The following is a 26,789-nucleotide window of genomic DNA, read 5'->3' on the forward strand; positions in this document are numbered from 1 at the left end:
GGAATAAATGGCCATCAGAGTAGTAGATAGGAAGTAGCCTGGAGTCCAGCAGACCTGGGTTCAAATCCTACCCTTGCCACATGCTATGTGTCCTTGGGCATCACCCAATGATTTAACTTGATTTAACTTCCCAGTGCCCAGGTCACTTTCTGAGATTGTAAGATTCACAGCAGCCCATTGGAACCAAGCTCTTCCCTGGGGAGCTCCAACTACTGCTTAAATCAAGGTGTCCCACCCCCCCAACCCAAAGAAACAAACAAACAAAAAATGAAACTGGTTGATGGGAGGTATGTCCTAGATGTGGTTTGTCCCTATTTTGGCAAAACATTTGATCAAACATTTCATGCTATTCTTATGGAGAAGAAGAAGAAAAGTGGGTTGGACAAGGTACCAGTAGGTGGATTTGGAAGTGGTTAAATGTCTGGACTCAACCTGTAATCATAGTGGTTTGATGTTAGCTGGGAAGGAGTCCTCTACTGGAGTGATCCAGAAATCAGCCCTGTGGCCCTAGCACATTTAACATTTGTATCAGTGCCTTGGATAGCAGTGTGGATGGATGGTCTGTCTGTGTCTGACACCCAGCTGGGAGGGTCAGCTGCCATACCCGACACCAAAGTCAGGTCCAAAAAGGTCCCTGGGGGCTGCCTAGAGCATTGGGCTGAATCTAAGATGAAATTTAATAGGGCTAAATATAAAGGCAAACACTTCAATTTGGAAAAAAATCCATTTCACAAATACACATCATAGGAAGCATGGTTAGGTAACAGTTTGTCTGAGAAAGATCTGGGGGATTTCAAGGTACCTTTATCTTAATATGAGTCAGCAGTGTGATGTGGCTGCCAGAAATTCAAGGTGATCATGGGCTGTGGTAAGGGAAGATGAGTTTCCTGGAAAGAGGAAGGGATAGTCCCACTGACCTTTGCCCAGGCTGACATACTTGGAGTATTGTGGTCAGTTCTGGGCACCACAGAAAAGAAAGACGTCAAGAAGCCAGAAAGTATCCAGGGGAGGGCAGCCAGGACAGTGAAGGGCCTCGAGTCTATGCCACAGGAGGATTGGTTAGGCTTTAAAAGAACTTGGGATGAATAGCCCAGAGGGGAGAAAATCAGGGGCAGGGAGGAAAGAGGTCTGTCTTCCAGCACAGAAAAAGGATGAGAGTTGTTCTGCCTGGTCCCAGAGAGTGGAACTAAGAGCAGTGGGGGCAAATGGCAGAGTCTAGTTTAGGTTTGATGGTCTAACAATTGGAGCTGTCCAGCAGCAGCAGCGCTGCCTCCCGATGGAGGTCTCCAAGCTGAGTCTGGACACCCCCTTGTTGGGCGTGTGGCAGCTGGGATTTCTGCCCTATGTGGATCAGATTAGATGCCCCTGGGGTCCCTTCTGACTCTCAAATTCTGTGATCCAGGGATTCTATTTCCTCCAATTCTGAGATTCCATAATTCTCTGACCTCCCCGCTAATCTCCAATCTTGCATCTCCAGCTGCCTTCCAGACATCTTGAAATAGGTGTCCAGTAGACATCTAAAACTCAATATGTCCAGAACAGAACTCATTATCTTTTCTATTAAACCTTCCCCTGTTCCTACCTTCCCTATTACTGTAGAAGTCCCCCAGACTAACAACCTAGATTCCTCACCCTCTGATCCCCCCAAATCCAATATGGTGCCAAGATTTGTCAATTTCTTTCTTTCTTTCTTTCTTTCTTTCTTTCTTTCTTTCTTTCTTTCTTTCTTTCTTTCTTTCTTTCTTTCTTTCTTTCTTTCTTTCTTTCTTGGCTAGGCAATGGGGTTAAGTGACTTGCCCAGGGTCACACAGCTAGTAAGTGTTATGTGTCTGAACTCAGGTCCTCCTGACTCCAAGGCTGGAGCTCTATCCACTGTGCCACCTAGCTGCCCCATGTTACCTGTTAAGTAGGGGTAACAATACTTGTGCAACCCATGGCTGGGGGGGAGGGTTCTGTGAGGATCAGTTGTAAAGAGCTTTGCAAGTAGGAAATGGCACATTCTGATCAATTCAGTCTGTAGGACTGTAGATCTCTACCTGGAAGAGACCCAATTTAATCCAAATTCTTCATTTTCCAGATGAGAAAATTGAGGCCAGGAAGCTTAAGTGACTCAGAATCATGATTAGAGCTCCAAGTGACTTTGGAGGCCATCTAAACCTACTCCTTCATTTTGTAGATCAGGAAACTGAGGCTCAGAGAAATGAATGGATTTGCTCAGGTTCAAGTCAATTCAATGAGCTTTTATTGAGTATTTACTATGTGCCAGGCACTGGGCTGGCTTCTGGGAATACCAAGACAAAGAATAATAGTCCTACTCAAGGAGGTTTCCTTCTAACAGAGGTTACCAAGGGAAAGTATATAGAAAGACAAGAAAAAAAGGCTAAGGCTGAGCTTTGGGGGATCCTCACCCACAGGGAACTGGAGAGAAATGAGGAAACACAAACAAGGCTGAGAAAGAAACCATTGGCAGAGAGGAGGATGCTCAGCACAGAGCAGAGTCATGCTTCAATTGAACTAAGCACCTACTATGTGCCTGGCAAAGTGTGAGGCACTAGGGAGACTAAGCCCATCCCTCTGGGGTGTTACTTGGACAACTTCCGTGTCTGGACATGATTTATGAGGTAGAAGGCTCTGTTCTCTGTGTGTGTGTGTGTGTGTGTGTGTGTGTGTGTGTGTAAACAGATGTAGGGGGGGATGCTGAGGAAAGCAAAAGGGCTTATGGGGGCAGGGGAGCTGGGATGCTCCTGAACGTCAAGAGGTTCCACCCTCTGCGTCACAGGAGACGTTCTTTCTAACCGCCCCCTCATGACAGAATCCTGGCTTGGAATGTGGCCAAGAGAAGCTCCTGAGCTCTCTCAGGAGGATGGTGAAGGGCCACAAATCCATGCATATAAATGAAGTGCCTACTGTGTGCTAAGGGCTGTGTGGACACAAATAGAAAAGCAGAGACAGGTCTGGCTCTCAAAGAGCTCTCAATCTGATTGGGGAGACAACACAGTTAGGAGGCTTAGGTGCAGGGCCGATGGAAAGTGCCTGAGATCCTTCTGGGCCAATGGAAGGACAGATGGAGAAATTCAAGGGTGTAGATGGCAAGAAATCCAATCCTTGGCTGGAATGTATCAGGGAGAGAGAAGGCTGGTGCACAAACCTATCTGCCTTCGTATCATTTCAATTAATTAAGCCATATCCATTTCTGAAATTGAGCCATTTGGTGGCGCCAAGGACTCTGGTGTTGAGACCTATCTTTCCTGGGTCTTCAGAAGCATGTGCAGAAACAGTTGTCAGGTCAAGGGCAGCTGGGTGGTGCAGCGGATAGAGCACTGGGCCTGGAGTCAGGAAGACCTGGGTTCGAAGGTTACCTCAGACATTTAGTAGCTGTGTGACCCTGAGCAAGTCACTTAACCCCACTTGCCTCAGCTTCCTTATCTATAAAATGATCTGGAGAAGGAAATGGCAAACTGCTCCAGCATCTCTGCCAAGGAAACCCCACGATGGTCACGAGGAGTCAGTCACGACTGAAACAATTGAACAACGGCAACACCTTGTTAAGGGTTGCTGTTGGCGTGACGGGTGGAGCCAAGCCTGGGGGCTGGAGTGGAGGGGCTCTTGGGCAGGGGAGTCTGGGTGGCCATCTCCCACAGGGTGTGAGGGGAGGTGAGAGGTGTGATGGCTCTGGTATTTCTGGCCTTCTTCATCCTGTCTCCTGTGTGTCCCACGGGGCAGTACTCCGGCCAGCGGGCCAGCATCACACCAGTCGGTCTGGTCAGTGGTGATGATGGTGGGGCTGTGTCTCCACAGATACATAGATGAGGAGCGATTAAGGCAACGGGGGATGTTTAGCCTGGCTTGAGGAGCCTCCAGAGGTCCATGGGGGCTGGCTTCAAGTATTTGGAGGAGGGACTGGCTTTGTTCACCTTGGCCCCAGAGGGCAGACCCAGGAACAGTGTGAGATGAAGTGTTCAGGTGAAAGGATCTGGCCTCCGACTTCTCAGAAATCCTCCTTCAAAGATCCTGATCCAAACACCAGGTCTGGGGGCACCCAGGAACGCCCAGGGGCTGTTGTTCCCCTCTCTGGCTGCATGTCCGTTCCACTTCTGGGTCCCATCATACATTTTAGGAGCGATCCCTTCTCCTCCTTCCTTGGGCACAAGTCACAGTTGGTCAATATTCTGCACTAAACTGTAGGAAAAAACCAGTCTAGGCCGTGCAATCGAGCTAAGGTTCTAGACACAATTTGTTCTGCACGTTCTGCTTAGAGACCCCTCTGACCTTCTGAGCTTTCCTCTCCCATCAGAAAGCCCTCTGACCCAGGTCTTTTGCAGGCCACTTTTGACAGTAACCATGAAATCAGAATGAGGAAATTCTCACAGAAGAAGCCAGAAGTGCCGGCTGAGCTGCTTATGGCTCACTTTCTAAATTAAACAGTGAGGGTGGATCTTGGGGTAAGGTCTGGCTTCTAGGAAGAGGAAGACTTCCATGCTTTTTTTGTCTAGTGGTTGGGCAACCACAGGGCCACCTCCTCTCCTGATTTGTCCTTGATAAGATAAGGGACTCTCTGGCTGCGGTTAACCAAAGACTATTCCTTTCCGGTAATAAGTTCTGGACCCTGCTCATCATCCATTCGCAGTGCTTAGCCAAGAGAGACTCCTTGTGTATGGATTGCACTAGATGGCCACTGAAGTCAATCAGTTTATCAACAAGCACTTTTTTTTTAAGGCAATTGGGGTTAAGTGACTTGCCCAGGGTCACACAGCTAGTAAGTATCAAGCGTTTGGTCTGAGGCCGGATTTGAATTCAGGTTCTCCTGACTTCAGGACCGGTGCTCTATCCACTGTGCCACCCAGCTGCCCTTCAACAAGCACTTATGAAGCACCTTCTACTGCCAGACACTGTGCTAGGCACTGGGGACATCAAACCAAAACTTTGCAAGGGCCTTATATTCCAATGTGGGTGACAACCAGGACACATCCCTATCTACATCTCTATTTATAACAATATCTGTTTCTATATCATCTATATCTATAGATATATTATGTCTGGAGATATATCTGGAGAGATATTACATCTATGTCTATCAATAGATAGAGCTCTAATTAAACCTGTATCTATAGATAGAAAGAGATATATCTTTATATTATGTCTTTACTGATCCATGCATTAGTATATACACAATAAATATAACCATACATATAAATAATATAAATAAATGCAATCAATGCAAAAGAGTCAAATACAAGACTGTTTTAGAGAATGAGTTCTAATGTTTGGGGGGGGCATCATCAGGAAAGTCTTCACAAAGAAAGAAGTACGTGAGCTCCATCTTGCTATTATTTAGTCATGTCTGACTCTCCGTGACCCCTTTTGGGGTTTTCTTGGCAGGGATGCTAGAATGGTTTGCCCTTTCCTTCTCCAGCTCATTGTACAGAAAAGGAAACTGAGGCAAACAGGGTTAAGTGACTTGCCCAGGATCACACAGCTAGTAAGTGTCTGAGGCTGGATTTGAACTCAGGAAGAGGAGTCTTCCTGACTCCAGGCTTGGCCACTATCTGTTGTACCACATAGCTGACCCAGCTTAAAGAAAGAGAAAGACTCTCTGAAGTGGAGATAAGGAGGGAAGGCATCTCAGGCAGTGGGGACAGATGCTGGAAAGGCAAGGAGGAGGGAAATGAAAAGTCTTGTGTGAGAAACAGGGAAAGCCAGTTTGTCTGGAACCAAAAAATGAGGCTGGAACAATAGAGTAGGGTCAGGTTGTGAAAGGTTTTAAGAGCTAAGTAGAGGGGGAAGAACTCAGTGTTTCACAAAAACTGTTGGGAAAAGTGGGCAGCAGTCTGGCAGACATTAGGGTTAGGCCAATATCTCACTCTCTAGTATGATAAGGTCTAAATGGATAGGTGACCTAGATATAACCGGTCACGTCATAAGCAAAGGAGACAAACAAGGAAGACATTCCATTTTACATCTGTAGATAGGGGAGAGTTCATGAAACAAATGACTGAAAATCACACAAGATAAAATGAACACTTAAAATGAAAAAGGTTCCACAAACGACCTAGAAGGGAAATAAGTAAATGGGGACAAAAACCTTGGCAGTGTTTCTCTGATAAAGATCATTTCAAGATACCTCAGGAACTGACTCAAATATATAAAAGAAAGAGCCTATTGCCCACCGATGGGTGAGGGACGGAAGGGACAGATTTCAAAGGAAGAAATCCAAGTTATCAACAACCAGGTGAAAAAATGCTCCAGATCACTATCAGTGAGACAAATGGAAATTAAAGCGGCTCTGAGGTTCCACCTGACGCCCAGAGGACAAAAATGGAAGCAAACAAAGATGGGAGGGGCTGCAGGAAAACACAGAGACCTGGGAATTGGGCCAGGTTTCTGGAAAGCAGTATGGAACTGTGCCCATCAGGTTACTCAGTCGCACATGCTCTGAGCCAGCTATACCATTACTACTAGTCCTATATCCCAAAGAGAGCAAGGAAAGATGGAAAGGACCCACGTGGTACAAGGGATAAAGCACTGACCCTGTGGTCAGGAAGACCCGAGTTCAAATCCAGCCTCAAAAACTTACTAGCTGTGTGACCCTGGGCAAGTCACTTCACTTTTGATGTCTCAGTTTCCCCATCTGTTAAATGAAGATAATTATAGCACCTACTCCCAGAGTTGTTGTGAAGATCAAATGAGCTCATATTTATAAAGTGCTTAGTGAGGTGTTTGGTACATAGTAGGTGCTATGTAGGGCAGCTAGGTGATGCAGTGGGTAGAGTGCCAGGCCTGGAGTCAGGAAGACTTCTCTTCTTGAGTTCAAATCCAGTCTCAGACACTTTGTAGCTATGTGACCCTGGGCAAGTCACTTCACCCTGTTTGCCTCAGTTTCCTTTTCTGTACATGAGCTGGAGAAGGGAATGGCAAACCACTCTAGTGTCTGTGCCAAGAAAACCCCAAATGGGGTCACAGAGAGTCAGACACAACTGAAAATGAACGAACAAGGTGCTAACATGTTAGTTATTTACTATTAATATTATGCACAAAATATTTATAGCAGCTCTTTTCAGATTAACCAAAATTGGAAACTAAGAGCCTATCCTATTAGGGAATGATTAAACAAATTCATGCTTAGCACAGTGACTGGCACATAGCATGCATTTACTAAATGCTTGTGAATTTGACTACGTGATATCATGGTATATTGTTTTGCCGCAAGAAATGATCAAATAGATAGTGTCAGAGGAAATTGGGGGAGATCTCTGTGAACAGATACAGAGTGAAATGAGCAGGTGCAGAAAATCAGTGAGCATGCATGATGACTGCAGTGTGGAGAACAACAGCCTTCGAACTGATCACTAGCTCCGACCCTTTTGGAGACCTGAGTACACACCCTATCTTGAGCTGGTTCCAGATTCAAGCGAGTTCCGAGATTAAAAAGACCAGACCCAGGCCACTGTGATGACGTTGATTCTTAATTGTTAGAACTCAACAGAAGCCTTCATGTTTGGGTTTACTCTTAGGTATCTCTTCACTGGCCTTTGGGGCGTGTGCCCCGTTTTTATTGGAGGGAGTTGGGGACATGATTCACAGCCACAGAACACTTAAGGAAAGGATGGATTTGGGCATCTGTTAGCAGCTTGGGATCCATGTGAATTTGGTATGTTTGTTTCAAATGTTCTTTTTTATTATTAACTTAAACTTCAACAAATGCAGACACTTCAGTAAGGAAAGACCATGTGGTCTTGTGGTTAGGGTGCTGGATTTGGGGTCAGGAAGACCCGGATTCAGAGCTCACTCCAGCTTGATATTCCTGCACAAGTAACCAAAATTTTCTGTGACTCAGTTTCCTCAATTGTGAAATGAGGGAACCAGACCCCATGGACTCTAAAATATGGTCTAGCTCTGTGATCCTGAGTATACTCATAGGTTACCTCTTCAAAACAGAATCTGGCCTACTCTAGTCTGCCCGCTCAGTGCTCTGCACAATGTTACCCAAATGGGATGTTTATCCAAGATAAAGATTCTCATGAACTGTCAGCGGGCTGCTTTTCCAACCATGTGCCCTAGACTGCCCAGTGGGCTTTCTTCATCTCAAAAGTGACAAAGGGTGTGTGTGTATGTATATATGTATATATATTATATGTAACGTATATACAAAGATGTGTGTGTAAATATATACACATACATACATACATATATGTCTCAAAGGTTTTTAACAGCCTTGAAAAAATTCCAGGGGTTTTCTTTTTTTAAGCACATAGTAGATACCTGATAAGTGCTTGTGGTTTGATTAGTTGGGTCATCCATTTAGTTTTTCCTGTATGAATTGTTAGCCTGATTTGAGTTGTCAGGGATTTAATGGAGGAAACCCTGTAGCCTCTTGGGACTTAATGCAGTCAAGCACAATATCAAAAAAGGGAGTTTTAGGAGGAAGGACCTCACTGTCTATGGGGGCGTCCCTCTTCCTCTTGGACTCTAAGTAGGATATGCTTTGTGACAGTGATGAATACAGTGATGAATACCAGTGAAGACCAGGCTTCTCTCTTTTAATGCTTCCCTCGAGGTCAATGATCAGAGAAGCTGTTAAAGTTATCTCTGTGGCTGCCTCTGGACGCTGAGTTAGAGGACCTCGGTGTACATTCTGGCTTTGCCACTTAAGCAATCATTGTGGTCCTGGGTAAGTCACTGGACTCTTGGGCCCTCAATTTCTTCCCTCATATAATGAGGAGTGGGGCTTAGATGCCCTTTGTGGTCCCTTCAGACTCTAAATCTATGAACCCTTCAGCTTTCAAGGACCCTTATATGAACTTAGTAGTCTCAGGGAAGACAACTGTCAGAAGAAAGCATTTTAATTGGGATTTTGCTCTACTAAGTTAATCCCCACTCTTTTTTAAATACCCAGCAAGCATGAAGCACTGTGGAATCTTGAACTCTCTGCCGTGCACAATCATTGTGTGACTGGGAAGGTGTGTTTAGCTGTGGAAAATGGTTTCCTACACTTGCCTATTCCCTCCTCATATTTCCATCAATGATACCTCTAATGTATATGTAGATCTGTAGCATCCCTTCTGGGCTTCTTCCTCCAACTCCTACTTGTTCTAGTGGATCTGGTCCCCAGAGTCATTGGGTCCTTGGGTCCCTTGTGGGTGACTGTCCTCCCAACACTCTGGCTTATGAGCTCCCATCGGGGTGCTTCCCCCTAACATTCAGCCAGTAGCTTCATTAGCTTTTAGAAAAGGCATTTACTTAAAGAGCATGGCAAGAACAAGAGTTACAAGGCAGTCTGTGACTTGTGAATTCTCCCACAACGAGCATAGAGTCCTTGGTTGGCAAAAGTGAGTGTAAATTTAGAAGACAAAGTGAGGGGCACATATAGGAAACATATGGGGTCAAAGTGTTGAACAGCAAATAAGAACCAGTGGCAAGCCGACTGCAAATAAAAGGTGCCGCTAGGGCAACTAGGTGGCACAGTGGATAGAGCACTGGCCCTGGAGTCAGGAGGACCTGAGTTCAAATCCGGCCTCAGACACTGGCACTTACTAGCTGTGTGACCCTGGGCAAGTCACTTAACCCCATTACTTCACCAAAAAGCAAAAACAAACAAATAAAAGGTTCTACTGCCTTGAGCTGAACACAACCTAGAGTTTTGGGAGTGGCTGTCCCACTTAGGGAGTGATCTGCCTGGACAGCTCCGCAGGAAACCATGTTCCACAGCTTTGTTTTAGCTCTGCTGGCACTCCTGGGCCCTGGTGAATGTGTCCACTCTCCTCCTCTCCTGCCTCATGGTCGCTCCCCTTTTTGGAGTCTCTTGTTCTCTTTCAATCTTTTTTTTTCTTTTGATTATCTATGTTGTAATCATGGATCTTGTTTCTAGAGAAAGATAAATGGGTTTTTATTGCAGACTGAGCACGTTTTTTGGGGGGAGAGTTTTGTTTTAGGTAATTGGGGTTAAATGACTTGCCCAGGGTCACACAGCTAGTCAGTGTCAAGTGTTTGGTCTGAGGCTAGATTTGAACTCAAGTCCTTCATGATTTCAGGGCCGGTGCTCTATCCACTGCGCCACCTAGCTGCCCCAACTGAGCACGTTTTTGCTGTAGAAGAGTGGACCGCAGAGGGGAGGGGGAGGAAACAATTGAACCATGAGAGCAGTAAGTCTAAACTCAGCCATGATCTGCTACAGAAGCTATCCTCGAGGCCCCTGGAAGCGCAAAGAGTCCCAGGGGTTTTGCTTCATTGAGTAAAGGTGCTGATCTTTTGTTTTCCATCACCTCCACGTCCAGCTGTGTCCCTTTCTCGTCCCCTTCCTGGAGAGACCTGGGGCGTGTAACAAAGAATAAAAAAGCTAGAACAAAGGAACACATAGGCCGAGTTGGATGGCGAAGGAAAACGTCCCCCTCACTCCCGAGATCTCGCCTTCAGGCGCAGGCTTGCTAGCCCGAACAACAACTTCAGGGTGTGGTGGATTGTTGTAGGTTGGACTTCGCATCTACATTTGCTGTAATCTTTGTGCGTATCTGGTTCTCCCTTCCCAAACTGCTCTGTATCTCTCACACGCCTCATCTCTTCCAGCCCCGACGATCCCATCACATCCATTCGCCACAATTGGTTTGTCCTGTCTCTCATCCAGGGGCATCTTCTTGGTTCCCAGTTTTTTGCTACCACAAAAGCGCTGCCATGGATATGTGGATGTCTACACGGACCTTCTTTCTCCGCCCCAGCTCCCTCGGGGTCTGTACTAGCAGTGGGGTCTCTGCGTCAAAGGGGGTGGATGGTTTCATCTCTGTCTTAGCATTATTCCAAATTGTTTTGCAGAAGGAGTGGATTAATTCAAAGCTCCACCCTCAGTACAGGAGCGTGCCTGGCTTTCCACACTCCCTCTTCTAAGAAATACTCTCATCTCTGGCAATGAGCTGGGTGTGAGGTAAAACCTCAGAGTTGTTTTTACTTCTTATTCATTTGTTGTTCAGCCCTGTTCGACTCTTCCCATTTGGGCTTTTCTTGGCAGAGATACTGCACTGGTTTGCCATTTTCTTCTCCTGCTCATTTTACAGATGAGGAAACTGAGGCAGACATGGTTAAGTGACTTGCCCAGGGTCACACAGCTAGTAAGTGTCTGAGGTAGGATTTGAACTCAGGTCTTACTGACTCCAGGCCAGGTGCACTATTATCTACCGCACCACCTAGCTGCCCTAAACCAAAGTTGTTCATTTGTGTCCAACTCATGAGATACGTAGGTCATAATGGGGAGTGTGTGACCAGGATCCAGTCCAAGCCGTCACATTTAGATACAACAATGATTTTACTTGTGGAAGTACTCTTGGATTAAAATGCTGGTTATTAAAATACGTAGAATAGGCCATCTGGCATCCACTGAGCTTAGAGCCAGAGGCCTGGGTTCAAATCCCCCTCCCCTGCTTGCTAGCTTGCTGTGTCTGGGCAGGTCACATGATGTCCCTGGGCCTGTTTCCTTGCCTGTAGCTGGCAGGATGACCTCTCAGACCCTTTACCACTCTAGGTCTGTGCTTTCCTGGCCACACTTCCTCTGCTAGTTGTGAAGCTTCCAATCTCTTCCCTGACAATGTTTGTCATTTTCCTTTCTTGTAGTCTTTCACAATCTGCTGAGTGTGAGGAAGAGCCATAGAGTTGATTCACAGCCTGAATAAGCTCTGTGTTATCTCAGAAGCTAAGCAGGGTGGGGCCTGGCTAGTCCTTGAGTGACAGAAAATCACTTAGTGACCTGTGGCCCAAGGCTGCACCAGTGCTGAGTGCCCTCAGAGCCACGGTCCACAGCCTCTCATTTGCCAGTGTTCACCTATAATCCGACCCCCCATTTTACAGATGAGGCTACTGAGGCCCAGAGAGGTGAGTGACTTAGCCAAGGCCACGCCACCAGGCATAGCAGAGCCAGGGCTCAGACTCAGGTGGTCTGACCCCAGATTGACCATTGACCCATTCCTGGCTCTTTCCTCTCCAGCTTTCATCTCTGGATGTTGCTGAATATTTCCAGAAGTCCAGGCTTTTGTGCAAATTAACCTGCAAACAGAGGCTGCTGTGGGAATTTCTAATGCAGGAAATGACCCGGAAAACGAATTAGCCTCTCGTGACTTCCCTGGTGCAGAATAGGGACTCCCGCATGAAGGCAGCCAGGACAGCGACCTGCCAGGCTCTCGGGGCTCCCAAGGGGGTGGGAGTGAAAACAGCCAGGAAGATGACCTTCCTAGCTCTCCTTCCACGGAGAAACGTCTTCAGTCTAAGCTGGGGGATTGTCCTTCTAGCAGCCCCGGCTGCTGGCCCTCTGCCACGCCCCCTGCCCTCCACCAGCTATGACAGTGGTCGCTGATGACCTCCAGAGCACTTAGGACCACAGGAGCCCAGACTGAGAGCTGAGGGTGACTTCAGGGTCTAGACATCGAGTCTAACCTCCACATTTTACGGAGGGGGAAACTGAGGCTGAGAGAGCTCACAGGACTACGGCAGGAGGAGCCTCAGAAGCCAAGTACCATCCCTTTGCTTTACAGAGGAGGAAGCCCCCTTTCCTTCCAGACCGGGCTCAAGGCCAAAAAGGAACAAGGAATGGGGATAGAAAGCTGGCTTTGGAGTCGGGAAGACCTGGGTTCAAAGTTCACCTCAGATCCTTACTGCCCAGCTGTGCGACCCTGGCCAAGTGGCTGAACCTCTGTTCTTGAGTCTCTCCATCTGTAGAATGAGTCCATGGACTCTGAACTCCCTTCCAGATCTAAATCTGAGCCTTTGTTCATAGATAATTCCAGGGCAGAGGAGGCATAGGAGGTGAAGAAGGGGAGCATTCCAGGCAGAAAGGACAGCCAAGGCAAAGGTGTGGAGGCTAGAGATGGATTGTCATGTGTGTGGAACACCAAGTGGCTAGTCTGGCTGCGTTGTAGAGTGGCTGTATGTCTGATGGGGCTGGAAAGACGGGTTAAAGCCCGGTAACAAAGGACTCTTAAGTGTCAAACAGAGGAGCCTGTGTTTGATCCTGGTGGCAGTCAGGGGCCGTGAGCCGGTGAGTGACAAGGTCACACCTGTGCTTGGGCAGCTGTCTCAGGATAGATTGAGGGAGACTCGAGGCCCCGGGGGCCAATGGGTCAGGCAGGAGGCCAGGAAGTTCTGAACGTGGCTCCTGAATGTGTGAATGCGGAGCACAGAAGGGGACACGCAAGCCAGTTACCCTCCGTGGGCCTCAGTTTCCTCATCTGTAAAGTGAGTCGGTAGGACCAGATGGCCCCTGAGGGCCTTCGCAGATAAAATACAATCCTGGGGCTCACCAGTGCCTTTGGGGAGGTCCTGCCCACTCCTGGCCCCCTCCCCCATCAGACAAACTTTGTGGCCAGACCTTGATGAGGCTGCAGAGGGAAGGAGGAGGAGACACGCCCCCTTGGGACTGACTAGTCGGGGAGAGGCCTGACTGATGAAAGGGATTAATTTTTCAGGGCTGAATTGCGTGGATGGAATGGCAGGCACTGTCAGGCGATTAGGGGGAGGGGTCCCATCTGCACGAACATCAGGACCTCTGAAGTCTGCAGGCTGTGGCCACTGATGGCCGTCCCTTCTGGGAACTGAACCCAGCCCTGCCGCACAAGATTATCTCAGATCAGAAACCAGTTTTTCATCCCCTGCAAGGAAGTGCAAGAAGGAACTGGGGAGAATGGAGGAGAGAGTGGGAAGAAAGTCCCCCCCATCCCCTCCGTCCCCCCAGCGTTGACCCCCTCCCCGGGGCACTGAGGGCAGGGCCTGGAATGCCAACATGTCCTGGGCTGAAGCAGACTCCTGCTTTAACTTTGAGTGTTGCACACCCCCTTTTCAGAGCCTTTTCAGTCCCCAGTGAGTGAGAAACCCAGGAGAAGAATGGGGTCGTTGATGGTCGGCTACTTCTCTCTCTGGATAGCCCTGCCTCACCGTGCATGCCCAGGTTCGGTTGGGTAGGTCCTGATGCTCAATAAAATTCCATTAGGCAAGTTCAATGATTTTTTAACTTTAGCTTCTTCATCCATAAAAAGGAGAGGACGGTCTTTCAGGTTGTGCCTGTCATAGGAGCATGATTTGAGACTGGATGGGACCTTGGAGGCCACTGGGTCCAACTGCCCACCCACCCCCAGATTAGGAAACAATGAATTTACAACTAATAAAAGGCTGGGGTAAGATTTGCACCCAGACTTCCCTGACTCACTGCTTTATGCCATGCTGTATGGGTTTTTTGAGCTCAGAACAAGCTTCACAAAAACATGACAGGGACATATAACAAAAAGAACACTTTCAACAACTGTCTAAAAATAAAATCAGTTTTTGCAGTGGAGGAAGTGGGGAGGAAGAACAGGAAATACCTGTACCCTGGGACCCAGTGAGCTCTCCAGTCACAGGAGGGAGATGGAGAGAGAGTGCTTTCATTTTTCTTGGTAACTAAATGCTATATTCAGTTGTTTCTATGGCTGAGTGCAAGTACCGTCTAAATTTCGGCACCTTGGGACAAAGCCCTGTTGGCCTGGCCTAGTTACAGCTCTTTCTAACACTCTTTCAGCTCTTAATCTTATGATCCTCTGAACTACCTGCTTAGAATCACAGTTCGTTGCCTGAAATATAGCCAATTCAAACTTAAAGTTGTCACAGTGTCAAGGAAAAAAAGTATTCATACTGAATCCTTTGTTGAGGGCACAAGCCTGCCAGAAACAATTTTTATTTAATTAATCATTATTCCAAATCTAAACATTGTTCACTTGAGAAAGAAATGTCTAAGCTGGTGGTCTCCTTGTTTCCCTTGGACATGTCTTTCTAATACGAGACCATTTTGAGGCATCTTGAGCAAAGAAAATTTCATGTCACAATGAAACAGTTGAACAGCTCAGACTTGATATTTTGCTTCATCAAATGGAATAATAGCCTCTTAATCTCTGGGACTCAACCCTGAAGAATCATTTTCCTAAAACCACTCAATACCTCTCTGACCAAGGTCTCCCCTCCCCTCCTTTCTCAAGAGACCTTTTCCTTTTCTTAGGTGGATCACAGTTCTCTTCCCTTCAGGATATGGGGAGGGAGGTCACTACTCTTACTTGCCCTTGAAAGACTATCACCTAATTATATTAAGGGAGGATTCCTTCCTGGGTTGATTTGAGAGAGGGAAGCCAGACTTTGTTTTAGAATTAGTAGAGAAAGGCTGGCAAGGTTCCACTGAAGGGAGAACCAGGAGCAGTGGGCATAAGGTGGGGAGGGGTAGCTGTAGGCTGAGTGTCAGGAGAATCTTCTTGACATTGGGAGCTGTCTCCAAGTGGAGTAGACACCCTCCACCTAACCTGGTGCCCAGAATCACAGAATGCAGCCTACTCCCTCACACAGTCTGCGGGGAAAGGCTCCTATCCATCCAGGACATCTGTCTGTTGGTCTGGGGAGAGTCTCAGGAATAAAAGTTTACCTTCCAACCCTCTAACAAACCACCACTACCATACTTTGGGCCCAGGCCTGAGCTGAGGGCCGTGGGCATTGTTAGACCAACTTTCTACTAAAGAGGGCTCTGTGGCTCTTTTTTGTGGCAGCAAAGAATTGGAAACTGAGGGGATGCTTATCAATCAGGTAATGGCTGCACAAGTTGTGATTGGGATGGAATACTATTGTGCTATAAGAAATGATGAGGGGGTGGGTTCAAAATAATCTGGGAAGACTTAACATGAGGTGACGTAAAGTGAAGTGAGTAGAGCCAGGAGAACTTTGTACCCAGTGATGGCGATATGGTAATAACCTCCAGATGTGAAAGAGCTAGCTACTCTGATCAATACAATGATTCACAAAAATTCCAAAGGACCCATAATGAAAAATGCTCTCCACCTCCAGAGAGACAACAAATAAACTCAGAATGCAGACCGAGGCATTTTTCCTTTATTTTTCTTGCTTTCCCCCCCGCAACGTGGCTAATGTGGAAATGTTTTGCATGACTTCATACGTATGATAGGTATCATATTACTTGCCTTCTCTACGGGTGGGAGAAGGGTAGAGGGAGAGAGAAAATTTGGAACTGAAAATAAAAATTAAAAAAAGGAGAGGACTTAGGATGCCGTCTTCTCCCTTCCCCAACCGTTTCCTGTCACAGGGCTTACCACAGAGTAAGAATTTACTAACTACTTATGGTGGATGAAAAATCCTATGATTCTGGCAAAATAATCAGATGGAGACAAGGGAGTTTTAGGGCTTGGCTGGGAGGCTGGAGGAGATCACCTCCTAGATTCCTCCAAACTAAAACATTTGATGGTTCACAAAAGATTCTGTTGAATGAGAGATTTCGTGTCAATTGTCAGGAGTGGGCAGGACCCAGGAGTCTGCCTTCTCAGTTTTCTAGTTGTCAAGGGAAGCTGAGCATTACAGGCTGGTTACCTAGAACACTAGGCTGGTTACTGAGGGTGTCCTGAAATCATTAGTGAAGGTTCTAGGCTGGCTCCTAACTCTCAGACCCAGGGCAGAGAATTGAAATGCAGCTGGTGGAAGAGGTCAGGGATCAAAGGAGAAAGCCCGTGTCTTCAGTCCAATCCAGGCTAAGAGGAGAAAAGATTAGTTGTGCATAGAGTTCCTAGTGCTCCCAGAGCTTGGGATGTCAACAACAGAAACCCCACAGGAAGGGGGAATTCAGAGTGATTTAAGGTTTCCATCACGGGGCAGGACTTAATCTCTCATTTTCCTAATGGTTCCCAAAGGGAAGCAATGTAACTGATTTTATGGAATTAAGGAGCTCAGTCTCACCACTAATGGCAGCTAATTGGTCCCATGTAGACAGAAAGCCTGTTTGTTTTCCCTCCTCTTCCTTTGGATTTTTGGTCTTTAGTTTTAATGGCACGGCAGTAACCTCAGTGTATGCAGAGAGGGAATTTGTATCTCTCCATGCCCACCTGGTGAGGGAAGAGAGATGCCCTGAACCGAAGCTGCTCAGGGGTCCCTGGACCTTGTGTCCCTGAGCAGCCTGATGGAAGTTGGAAAGATTCAGCCAACCATCCAGATGTTGGCGCCACCTAGAAAGTGTCAGGGGAGGCTCTGATATGAATGAAATGAGTCACAGGCTTGGGCTTCAAGAGGAGTGCAAGCATAGTTCCTGTCCTTTTTACCAAATGCCAGCACCGAGCCTGTTGGAGACAAGAGGATTCCAGCTGCTGCGTCTGTCTTTGTGGTCTTTCCGAGGCTCTAGCAGCCTTCTGGACATCCCTGGGCCTCCATTCAGTTCGTGGAGTGAACATGGGGCACAGAGGGATCTGGCTGAGATCCCCTTCCAAGTCAGTCCTGGAACCAAACTTAGAATTCAGTTCTCCTGACCTAGAAGAACAGTTGAAATCTTCCCCAATGCCTTTCTCTCCTCAGACAGAAGGCACCCTGAGAAAGTTGAGCCCCGGGGCCCTTCAGAGAAGACAAGATCTGGACTTGGGGCTCCCCATCCCCATCTGGCCCCTTGTTAGATCTTTAACTATATCATACCCGCTACTAATGGATGAACTTGCCCAAGGTGGCATGGGTAGGAAGCGACTGAGCTGGGGTTTGAACCCAAGTCCTCCCACTGAAATAGAACAATCTTTCCACATGGTGGTTGCTTAATCAATGCTTGTTCACTGACTACCTGACTGAGCTGCACAGCCCTGGAAAGCTTGCTGTCTTCCCTACCTCAATCCTCTGGATAGCTGAGGAGATCAGGCCTGAGAATTTTCAGTCAATCAATCAACATACATTTATTGAGTACTTACTGTGTACCTGACCCCATGCTACACACTGGGGATACAAAGATAAAAGTGAGACAGTTCCTGCCCTCAGGGAGCTTAGATTGTGACGGGAAGACAATACACCCATAATTAGGCAGACACGCGATAGGTGTAAAATCGATACAAAGTAACTTTGTCAGGGAAGAAGCAGGAAGAGGAGTCTTGAGGAAAACCAGGAAAATCAGGAAATCCGAGAGGAAAGGGATAGGATGGGGAGCATTCCAAGCAGGAGTGACAGCCGGTGCAAAGGCAGATGGGACTAGAGAGGTCTGCTTGTGTGGCTGTACCTGAGAGAGTCTCAAGCAGAGACTGGGGAAGTGGGAATAGGTAAGAAGAGGCATTTACGTCGAGTCCCAGCAGTGATAAGGAGCCACAGGAATTTACTGAAGGAAGAAGGGATGACTTTGTCAAATCTGTGCCTTGGGAAAGTCACTTTGACACCTGTGGGGAAGGATGAGAGATGAGGCAGGGAGGCTAGTCGGGAGGCTACCGATGTCGTCCAGGCAAGAAGTGATGATGATCTGGACGGGGGATGGCTTTGTGAGTGGAGAGGATGGGGGATATGTCAGAGAGGTTGTGTGGGTAGAGGTGAGATTCGGCCACAGATTGGATCTATGGGAAGAGGGAGCAAAGAGGAATGGACGATGATACAGATGGTGAATCTGCGTAATGGGAGGACAGCAGTGAGAGGGGAGTTAAGAGGGCTTGGATTTCAGGGAAAGAGCACGGGCTCTGTTTTGGATGAGTTGATTTTAAGTGTTTCCTGTATGGCCAATTAAGAATCGGAATAGGAATTCAATAAGAAATTGATGACAAGTAGCTGGAGAAATGAAATGAGTCAAATTGAGCAATTCAGGAAAGCTGAGTGTGTTCCAGCCTTACTGAAGGTGCCCCCAGGGAAGGGGAGTGGTGAAGACTGGGGTGGAGGGGTGGATGAGGAGCTGGAGAAGAGGGAAGGAAGGCCAGGGAGAAGGCAGAGAGCACAGCAGGAACAGCTGTGAGTGCTGGAAAGTGTCCAGTCTGAAGCTGAAGGAGGAGTTCAGAGACTAGGGAGCGGATCCCCTCGGCCAGACTAGGAGGGACATCAGGGGCCCAGCCACAGGTGAGACCCTCGTGCCCAAAGTCCTTTTCCTTGAGCAACAGCTCAGGGGCCAGACCCGTCGGTACTACCCGCACAGACCCGCAGGTAACCAAGCCACCAGCTGAGTGGTCTCCCAGCTCTCACCAGGGAAGAGGACAGCTTGCTAAAAAGGCGGGGCTCCTCCTCAAGATGGGAGGAATCTGGAGAGGAAAGGCAGGAAGTTTCTTTGTGAGAATTTCAGAGATCTGGAATGGAAATGTAGGGGATCAGATTAGAGGAAGCGGGCACTGAGTCCAGGGGCTCAGGGTAAGGAAAAGGTCTCAAGGGGGTCTACTTTTTCTGGCCTGAGCCCTGTGCGAAAACCCTCTCTGCTAATGGGCAAGTCTTCTCCAAGTTCTAGTCTTGGAGATCTGCCTGGGGTTCTGAGAAGTTATGTGACTTGCCTAGGGTCACACAGCCAATATGGGTCAGAGACGCCATTCTTCTTCTCACTACTATATTATCCTTTAAAGGCCATTTCCCTGGGATGGGGAGGAGAAAGTGTCAAAGTCACAATAGCAAATGTGGAAAGAGCATAGACAGGGCTAGTTTTCAGGTGACCTGGGTTCAAATCCTTTCTCTGACACTTAATGACCATGTCACCCTAGGCAAGTCACTTAGCCCCCTGAGTCTCAGTTTCTTCCTCTGTAAAGACAGGAGTTTGGACTAGGTGACCCTAAGGTCCCTTCCAGCATAAGAGCAACGATCCCAGATGAGAATCCTAAAGAGAATTCACGTCCCAGGCCATGCTGGAGGGATCTCCTGGCTTCTGGAACCTTCAGATTAGGAAGGAGAGGTGAAGAAGCAGCCTACCGTGCACAGAGTCCTGACAAGTCCTCATAGACATGGGGTTCCTACTCACATGCATCCTCTATTTAGAAGGTCTTTTGTCCTTTCTGGGGACCCCAAAATGCTCTGATCTCACTTCCCACCAGAGAAAGTACTGGACACTCATGAGCATCAGGGAGGACCATCCTCCCCTCTTACCTTCATCATTTTCTCCCCCTCTCTTCTCTGGCCTGAGCTGGGAGGGGGGAAGGGCCACTTAGCTTGGTGCACAAAATTTTCTGGAAACTGACTCAGTGACGTGTGATAAGGTCGAACCCTGCATCCAAAGCCAAAGAATTCAGAGGCCAAATCTCAGCCTTGCTCGGCACTGTCTGTGTGCCTTTGGCCAGGGCGCTTAACTGGGACTTAATTTCCTCATCTGCCAAATTAACACAATTTTACTACGTAATATAATATGGACTAGAAATGGATGGTGAAGGGATTAGAAGCTGGCTAAATGGCTGAACTCCAGGAGTAGTCATTAGTGGTTCAATACCAGTTTGGCAGGAGGGCTATGGTGGAGTGTCTCAGGGATATTGGTTTGGACCAGAAGGCCTTGGAGGTCCCTTTCAGCTTCAGATCCATGACTCTGGGATCCCTGTCCCACCTGGAAGTATGGGAGTGGAAAGGGTCCCGAGCAGTATCAGTAGACCTGAATTTTCTTCCTGGGACCTACCAAATTGGGATGCTGGGGGATGGGGGCAAGGGGAGAAGCAGGGGGACGGTTAGCTCACTATAGGGAACTTTCTGGAGAAGGACCCAGTGGGTGCATTAGAAGAACACTTTGGCTCTGTAGTTAAAAGGCTCGACCCTCTCTGGGCCCTCCTACAAGGCAGCTGTAATCTTTCTCAACCTCTCTGCCAAATTTAAAAATCACGGTGGTCTGTTGACTACCATTTCTTCCTGGATACTTTCTCCTTTCTGGGTTTTAATGGCCCAAGCATCCTAGCTGGGGGAGGGAGGAAGTCTCAGGACTAGAAAGTACCCCGTTCTTTCATCCTGGAAACCATTCCCTTGAACTTCAGTTTGTTTGTCTGTGAAATGGAGATGATATACAAAGAAGAGAAGAGAAAAAGAAAGCCTCTGCCTCTAGGCATTTAGGTGGATATAGTGCTGCTGTACTGGAAGTCAGAAAGAGCCAAGTTTAAGGCCTCACTTGCTTTCTGAGTTACCCGGAGAAATCTCCTTCCCTCCCTTAGTTTCTTCATGTGTAATGTGGGAATCGTAATAACAGCTACTTCACGGGGTCATTGGGAGAATCAAATGGAATCCCTGTCAAGTGTTTTGTGGCTCCATAAATGCTAAGAACGGGGAGAGGGACCTGCCCTGTGATTTCACTGGTATGGGAAACTCCCTTCACCAAAGCAGGTTGGCACCTTCTCTGCAACTTCTAGTTTTAGAAATGAAGTGATTTACCCAAGGTCACACAGCCAAGGTGTGTCAGAAGTAAGATTTGAACACAATTCCTCCTAGGCTTTGGGGCCATAATATTTGCTATTCTAATATCCATAAACCCACAGGAAGCAAGTGGGAGAGCCAGGATTCACATTCCTGTCTCTTGCATATCCAGGGCTCATTTCAGCTTCACTTCCCATCCAAAGGGAAAACAGGCATGAAAAGTGGAAAGGACCAGGAAAAGGAAGGGGCTCCTCATGGTTTGGAATTGTACCTGATTGGTCTGGTGCATCTTGTCTTCCTCACTAGCATGGAACTCTCCTTGAGAACAGGGGATCACATCATCTTTGTCTCTCCATGATGCCCAGCGCAGAGCAGACAGAGAATACGGCCTCGGAAGTCGTGCTCTGCTCCCACGCCAGCCCTGCTGGACACAAGTAGGGGACACCCCCCCAACCAGGCTGACCGCTGCCATGCTCGGCTTCTCATAGCCTGTCTGCTCTTTTTGAAATAAAGTTTTATCACCAAAATTCCGCCTGTACCCCTCTCCTTTTCCCCTCACTGAAAGCCATTCCTTAGATCAAATTATTAAAAAAGGAAAAAAAGATCAACACATTAATACTCAAGTAACCAAGACATAAAATTAATAATTGATTATTAATGATGATCATTATTAATAATTAATGCATTAAAAATCTGACAAAGCATGCAGTATTTCGCCCCTGTGGCCCCACCCCCACCTCTGCCAAGGGTGGGGGAGGTGTTTTGTCAGATCTTTCTTCGGGGGAGGGGATTAGAGCTGTGCTGTAATCAAACAACATCCATCTTTCGTTGTTCTGTGGTTGTTCCATTTCCATCGTCGTCCTCACTGTCTTGTTTTGTGTTGATTGTTTTCTCAGCTCTACTCACTTCACTTGGTGTCGGTTTCTGTGGATCTTTCATCATACTGGGCATTTCTCTGTTGTTAGTGAGTCTTTTTTCAGTCATGTCCAGCTCTTCGTGACCCCTTTAGAGATTTTCCAGCAAAGATAGTGGAGTGGTTTGCCTTTTCCTTCTCCAGATCATTTGGCAGATGAGAAAACTGAGGCAAACAGGGTTAAGTGACTTGCCCAGGCAGCTGATTAAATAAGGGTAAGAAAGAGGCAGGACTTGAACTTAGGAAAATGAATCTTCCTGACTTCAGGCCCAGTGCTCTATGCACTATGGCGCCACCTAGCTTGCCCAAGCACAGTAATATTCCATTACATTCAATTTGCTTAGCCATTGCCCAGTTGATGGGCAGCAACTTTGTTTCCAGTTCTTTGTTACCACAAAGAGTACTGCTGTAAAGATTCTGGTGTATACGGAACCTTTCCTTTTGTCGATGACCTCATTGATACGTGCGTACATGTATATAGACACACACACATATATGCTTAGCAACGGATTGAATCTCTGGGTCAAGTTTTGATGACTTTATTTGCATAATTCCAAATTCCTGTCACATTTTCCTGTTTTCTGGGTTGGAGTTGAGGCCTCAGGATTGTTTTGATTTTCATTTCTCTTACCAGTGATTTGGAGGATTCTTTCATATGGCTGTTCATAGTTTGCCACTCTTTTGAGAACTTTGTTCATATCCTTACACCATCAATCTCTTTAATTTTTTTATTCTGAATTTAACAAACATTAAGTAAAATGAGCATTTTTATATATAAAGTAGAACAGAAAAAAGAGGATGGTATGTTGACCAGCAAATCTCTCTAATGCCCTGCCTCCTTTCCTTTCGAGTCTATAAGAAACTGGACATTTAAACTCAGCATTCAAACTTGTAACTCAAATTCAACAGATAACTATCTACTTGTCTAGGATTCTTTCTGGCTTTAAAAAAAATCCTTCAATGTCCTCTGTTTATATATACTTTTTCTAACTGCTGTAATAATGAGAAATTTTTTATGAATTACAAGTATCTTCTCATGTAGGAATGTAAACAGTTTAACCATATTAAATCCCTTACGATTTCCCTTTCCTGTTTACCTTTTTGTGCTTCTTTTGAGTCTCAGATTTGAAAGTCAGATTTTCTATTCAGCTTTAGTCTTTTCATCAAGAATACTTGACAATCCTCAATTTCATTGAATGTCTATTTTTCCCCTAAAGGATTATGTTCAGTTTTGCTGGGTAGGTGATTCTTGGTTATAATCCTAGCTCCTTTGCCCTCTGGAATATCATATTCTAAGCCCTCTGATCCTTTAACGTAGAAGCTGCTAAATCTTGTGTTATCCTGACTGTGGCTCCACGATACTTGAATTGTTTCTTTCTGCCTGCTTGCAATATTTTCTCCTTGACCTGGGAGCTCTGGAATTTGGCTCTAATATTCCTGGAAATTTTCATTTTGGGATTTCTTTCCCAAAATTGGTGATTGGTAAATTTTTTCGGTTTCTATTTTACCTTCTGGTTCTAGTATATCAGGGCAGTTTTCCTTGATACTTTCTTGAAAGATGATGTCTAGGCTCTTTTTTTGATCATGACTTTCAGGTAGTCCAATAATTTTTAAATTATCTCTCCTGGATCTATTTTCCAGTCAATTGTTTTTCCAGTGAGACATTTCACATTGTCTCCTATTTTTTTCATTCTTTTGGTTTTGTTTTATTGTTTCTTGATTTCTCATAAAGTCATTTTGCTTCTGCTTGCTCAATTCTAATTTTAAGGAATTATTTTCTTTTTTTTTCTTCTTTTTTTGTAGGGCGGGGGGCTAGGCAATGGGGTTAAGTGACTTGCCCAGGGTCACACAGCTAGTAAGTATCAAGTGTTTGAGGCTGGATTTGAACTCAGGTCCTCCTGACTTGAGTGTTGGTGCTCTATCTACTGCACCACCTAGCTGCCCCAGGAATTATTTTCTTCAGTGAGCTTTTGTACCTACTTTTCCATTTGGCCAATTCGACATTTTAAGGAGTTTTTTCTTTAGTGAATTTTTGTGCTTTTCCCATTTGACCAATTCTGCTTTTTAAGGCATTCTTCTCCTCATTGGGTTTTTGTACCTCTTTTACCATTTGGCCTAGTCTGGTTTTTTTTGGGGGGGGGGAGGCAAGGCAATCAGGGTTAAGTGACTTGCCCAGGGTCACACAGCTAGTAAGTGTCTGAGGCTGGAATTGAACTCAGGTCCTCCTGACTCCAGGGCCAGTGCTCTATGTATTGCACCATCTAGCTGCTCCTGGCCTAGTCTAGTTTTAAGGTGTTATTTTCTTCGCTATTTTTTGTGTCTTTTTTTTTTTTAACCAAGCTGTTGACTCTTTTTTCCTGATTTTCTTGCATCATTCTTATTTCTCTTCCCAATTTTCTTCTACCTCTCTCATTTTTTTCTTCATCAGTATCAAGTCACTTTATTGGGATGTAAATGGTGATAGTTTGTTGGTACAGATAATGAAAAGGTCAGATAACCAAAATAGGCATGCACGGAAAGACAATAGGAATTACACCCACACTCCTCAGGTGTGGGGGAAGCCAGGTGTGGCTTAGCTCTCATTGTCATTGTATCTAAGAGTGTGCTTGTCAAAAAGATATTCTGCTATGCCAAAATCGGAGACCCCCATTTTGCACAAGTTGGTTACATGATCACCCAGTTGTTTGATGGACTTTACCTGTTCATCCAGGTAGTGGGTTTTGATCCTTCTACCTCTTACTTGATTTTCAAACTCCTTTTTGAGCTCTTCCATGGTCTGAAGCCAATTCATATTTTTCTTGGAGTCTTTGGATATAGGAGCTTTAACTTGGTTATCTTCTTCTGAGTGTATGTTTTGATCTTCCTGTCACCATAGTAACTTTCTATAGTCAGAATGATTTTCTGTTGTTTGCTTATTTTCCAGCCTATTTCATGACTTTTAATTTTGTTAAAGTGAGACTGCTTCCAGGATGGTGGTGCACTGTCCCAAGCTTCAAGGGTTTTATGCAGCAGTTTTCCGAGATACTTCTAGGGACCGGCAAGTTTTCAGTTCTTCCAAGGTGGTGTGATCTAAGGAGAGGTGTGTACCCCTCTCCTGGCCTGTGCTCTGGTCAATGAGTGACTACAAGCACTCTTTTCTTTCCTGGAACTGTGAGGAGAGTGCCCCGCTCCACTGTGGCTGTGAGCTCTTGTGTGCTAGTGCTCTTCCTGACCCTGGGACCGCCTCGCAGGAGTGCGGCCTTGATCAGCGCAACAGAGTCCTGCCTCAGCGCTAGCAAAGAGACCCCTGTAATCTCCCTCTGACAGTTGTTTCACCCCCTTACTGTCTGTGGGCTGAGCTCCAGAAGCATCTACTGCCGCTGCTGATTCAATAACTCTCAAGGCCTGCTCCTGGCTTGCTGGGTGTGGTCTGTGCTGGTATGGCCTGCACTGGACTGTGCTCCACTCTAACCTGGGTGCAACAGACTTTTCATGATGACATTTGAAGTTGTTTTTGGCTGGAAAATTATTTCACCTCATCCTTTTGTGGGTTCTGCCATTCTAGGAATTATTTTATGGCATGACTTAAAGGTTTTCAGGCGAGTTTTGAGGAGAGCTCAGGTGAGTCATTGCCTTTTCTCCGCCATGTTGGTTTTACCTCTGGGGACTCTTAAGCATTCTGGAATAGCTTTCTCTAGACCCTGGCATCCCCTATCCTTTATTTCTCCTCTCTCCCAGCCACACTCCTAGAAAAGGCTGTCTGTACTCCCCCTTTTCACATAGCACTTGCTACCTGTCTTCTGAGCCCTCTATTCTCTGGTCACCAATGATCCCATCATTGCCAAGTCTAATGGCCTTTTTGTAAATGCTCATCCTCTTGACCTCTCTGTGGCATTTGATACTGGGAATCACCCTCTCCTTCTGGACTCTTTCTTCTCAGGTTTTTAAGGTACTGTCTCATCCTGGCTCTCCTCCTACCTATCTGACCATTCCTTCTCAGTCTCTTTTGCAAGTTCATTATCCATGTTCTGCTTCCTCTGTAGAGCTCACCCAGGGCTCTGTCCTGGACCCTCCTCTTCTTTCTGTACTATTTTAATGGTCTCATTGGCTCCCATAGGTGGTCGATCATCTCTGTGCCTATGACTGCCAGGTCTAGATTCCCAGGTTCCCATCCCCTGTTCCTGCCAGACATCTCTCCCTGGATGTCCTGTAGATATCTCAAACTCAGCATGTTGAAAACTGAACAAGTTATTGTTCCCCCTATATTCACCCTTTCCTTATGTTCCTTATATCTATCAAAGGCACCACCACTATTCGAGTCACCCAGGTTTGTGACCTGGGAGACAGCTAGGTGGTGCTGGCCTGGGGTCAGGAAGACATGACTTCAAATCTAGTCTCAGACATTTACTAGGTGTGTGATCCTGAGCAAGTCACGCCACCTCTGTTTGCCTCAGTTTCCTCATCTGTGAAATGGGGATAAAAATAGCATCCACCTCCTAGGGTGTTGTGAGGATCAAATGAGATAATATTTGTAAAGCACTTAGCACAGTGCCTAGTACAAAGTATGCACTATATAAATGTTAGCTATTATTATCATTAGCTTTTATCCTTCACTCATCGTGCTCATTTATTCTCCACCCCTCCCCATATCTTAGTCTACCTTCTCACCATTTTTTTTCTCCTCCCCACATGACCCTAAATCACTTCTCATTGGGACTATTGCAACCAACTCCAAACTGGTCCCTGATTCGCCCCTCCCCTGTCCAAGTGATATTACTGAACGTACTGGTCGCTCTCCTGCCGAAGAAGACTCGGGGGCTCC

The 26,789-nt window shown here is 46.4% G+C and overlaps 1 protein-coding gene across 4 annotated transcripts in view; it reads left to right on the forward strand.

The window, feature by feature from the left end:
* LOC114052548 (G-protein coupled receptor 35-like) overlaps positions 1 to 26,789 on the forward strand; it is a 46,080-nt gene that overhangs the window by 9,944 nt on the left and 9,347 nt on the right. The window contains exon 1 of one of the 4 annotated variants that reach the window (XM_027875192.1): positions 7,572 to 7,648. The exons of the other annotated variants lie outside the window; for them this stretch is intronic. The gene's annotated coding sequence lies outside the window, so the exon portion shown is untranslated. Of the gene's footprint in view, positions 1 to 7,571; positions 7,649 to 26,789 lie in introns of those variants that run through there. 4 annotated transcript variants of the gene reach the window in all.

This window comes from Vombatus ursinus, unplaced genomic scaffold, assembly GCF_900497805.2.
Source record: "Vombatus ursinus unplaced genomic scaffold, bare-nosed wombat genome assembly UNPS02014808.1, whole genome shotgun sequence".
Classification (NCBI taxonomy): domain Eukaryota; kingdom Metazoa; phylum Chordata; class Mammalia; order Diprotodontia; family Vombatidae; genus Vombatus; species Vombatus ursinus.